Source organism: Suncus etruscus, chromosome 5 (genome assembly GCF_024139225.1).
Source record: "Suncus etruscus isolate mSunEtr1 chromosome 5, mSunEtr1.pri.cur, whole genome shotgun sequence".
NCBI classification, from domain to species: Eukaryota; Metazoa; Chordata; class Mammalia; order Eulipotyphla; family Soricidae; genus Suncus; species Suncus etruscus.
In genome coordinates this window covers 52,897,142-52,899,781 of record NC_064852.1, presented here as the reverse complement: position 1 = coordinate 52,899,781, position 2,640 = coordinate 52,897,142, and the positions used below count along the sequence as shown (strand labels likewise).

The 2,640-nt window shown below is 36.8% G+C and overlaps 1 non-coding gene across 1 annotated transcript; it reads left to right on the top strand.

The window, feature by feature from the left end:
* Nucleotides 1-1,443: 1,443 nt before the first annotated feature.
* LOC126010382 (small nucleolar RNA U3) lies at nt 1,444-1,657 on the top strand. Its single transcript, XR_007496426.1, has one exon. It is a non-coding gene; the product is annotated as a small nucleolar RNA U3 (small nucleolar RNA).
* The last annotated feature ends 983 nt before the right edge of the window (nt 1,658-2,640 follow it).

The following is a 2,640-nucleotide window of genomic DNA, read 5'->3' as shown; positions in this document are numbered from 1 at the left end:
TTTTGTAGCATCTTTAGTGACATTTCCTTTTTCATTTCTGATTCTGTTTATGAAGTTTCTTTCATTTCCTTTCTTTGTGAGTTTTACTATTGGTTTATCAATCTTTTTTATTATTTCAAAGAACCCATTCTTGTTTCATTGATATTTTGGATTGTTTTTTGGTTGTTCACTTAATTAATTTCTGCTTTAAATTTTATTATTTCCTTTCACCTGCCTATTTTGGTACATTTTGTCAGTTATTTTCCAATTTTTAAAGCTATGGCATTTAATTATTTATGTATGCTTTTTGTTCCTTCTTGATGAATGCTTGCAAAGTTAAAAATTTCCACTTAATATGATTTTTGCTGTCTTCCATTAATTATAAATATTTGTGTCTTCTCTCTCATTTGTTCCTAGGAATCTTTTGATTCAGTAGTGAGTTATATAATTTCCAGGTGTTAAAGTTATTTCTCCATTTCTGTTTGTAACTCACTTCTATATTCATAGCAGTCTATCTTGGAGAAGAATGTATATCAAGGGAGTGCTCCGGGAGGCAAGGGATAAACCTACCTTGGATTTATGCAAAGTAAATACCCTACCCACTGTTCTACTGCTCAGGCTCCTTAAAGCCTTTAATCAATTTTAAATATATCTTTGTGTATATTTTCTTTTTTATTAAATATAATTTTTATTTTAATCATAGTGGCTTACATATCATTGACAATGATATTTTAGGTACATATTAACATAAAATCAGGGGAATTCCCATCACCGAATTGTCCTCCCTCCACCTCCGTTCCCGTCCTTCTTTCCATATCCTCTTCCCTTACCCCCGGGGCTGCTAGAATAAGTGGTCCCCTCTGTGCCTAGCTTACTACTTAGTGGTCTTACACCTATTTGGTCTTGGTACCTCCCTTATCCCCCCCCCCAATTGGGAGGCGGGACTAGATTCAAGTTATGCGGTTTTGTTTGAAGAAGAGAAAAGTAATAGCCTGGAGAAAAAAAAAGAAAAAAAGAAATGGGCGGAGTCCTCATCCTTGGTTTGAGAGACGAAGGGGAAAAAGGTGAAACACCACAACAGTACATAAAGAACTGTCTTAATATTTTCTGTAAATATACCTGAAGATTTGTTTTTGGGCTCTCATTTTTTTTTTTAGTTTAATAAGACCTTTTAAGCGAGGAAAAACAAGTCTTTGATCTTCTGTTTCGCCTGGAAGTTTTGTTACTCTAATAATTTTTTTGGGAGGCCATACCCATTTGACTCTCAGGGGTTACTCCTGGCTATGCCCTCAGAAATTGCCCCTGGCTTGTGGGGATCATATGGGATGCCGGAGGATCGAACCTCTGTCTGTCCTAGGCTAGCGCTTGCAAGGCAGACGCCTTACCTCTAGCACCACCTCTCCGGTCCCTACTCTAATAAATTTTTAATAATAACTGGTTGTGTTCTTTAAAAAATGGTGTGGGCAGACTATATTTTCAGGGATCATTCTACAGTATGTGACTAAAGAAGTTTCTCTTCTGATTGTGTAGTGCACCCAAAACCATGAGGAGTCAAGAGTATCCTCTCCTGAAAGTGAAGCCAGTTCTAGGTGTTGTTTTTGCAACTGCTTTTTGTCATTGTTGATAGTACTTCCCTTCCTTTGGAAGGGTTAGAGGGAGAGGATGCAATCTGAGTGGTTTGGAAAAAAATATTGTGGGAATTTTTATGGGCATGTCAGTGATTTGGGTATAATGGTTATGTAAACAATGTTAATATTTTTAATCCATGTAAAGGGAATATGCAGCTATGTCCTGGGTTTTCATTTATTTCTTATATTTATTCTAATTTTTATTACAATACTACAATTTACCAAGGTATTCATACTACAGACATTTCAAGCTTTGAGTGTTCAAACACCAATCTCACCACCAGCGTGACCTCCCTTCACCAGTGTTCCCAATCTTCCACCCACCACCATAGCCTTCCCCCATGCAGAAACATTTACTTCATATTGCTTTTTATAACACAAAGACAAATGGAATGATCAAAACTTAGATCAATGCAGGTCATTTTGAAATGATTATTATATCTCTCCACGGTGTTACTAACTCAATATCTAAGGGTTTAGTGGGCTGTTATTGATTCTAGTTGAGTCTTCTGTGGCATTCTAGGCTCACTGAGTTATCAAATTTTGTGTGATACGACTGGGCTGACATACTATTAAGATATTGAGGTATTGTACAGTTCCTTAGTACAAGATTTATAGATCGAAAACAAATTTTGTGGCTTGGAAGTTTGCTAAGGTTAAGTCATGAAACTTGGCCATTTCTCTCAGAGATATAGGGTGTGGCACTTGGCTGCTATAGTTTATTCAGAAAGGGGAACTGCTCTCCCTCTCACTTTCTGAGAATGCCACAGAGGAGTTAGCTAGGATCAGACTACCTGGGAAGTATCGGCAGCCATTATTGTATACATTTTTAAATATTTAATTTTATTATTCACCATGAGAAACAGAGTTAAAAAAGTTGCTGATAGTTGAGTTTTGTTCATACAATATTCCAACACCCTTCCTTTACTTGTGTTCATTTCCCACTACCAAATCCCCAGTTAACCTCTCACTTTCCACCCTCAGTCTGCCTTTATGGTAAACAATTTTCTTCTCTTTCTGTCTCCCTCCCATC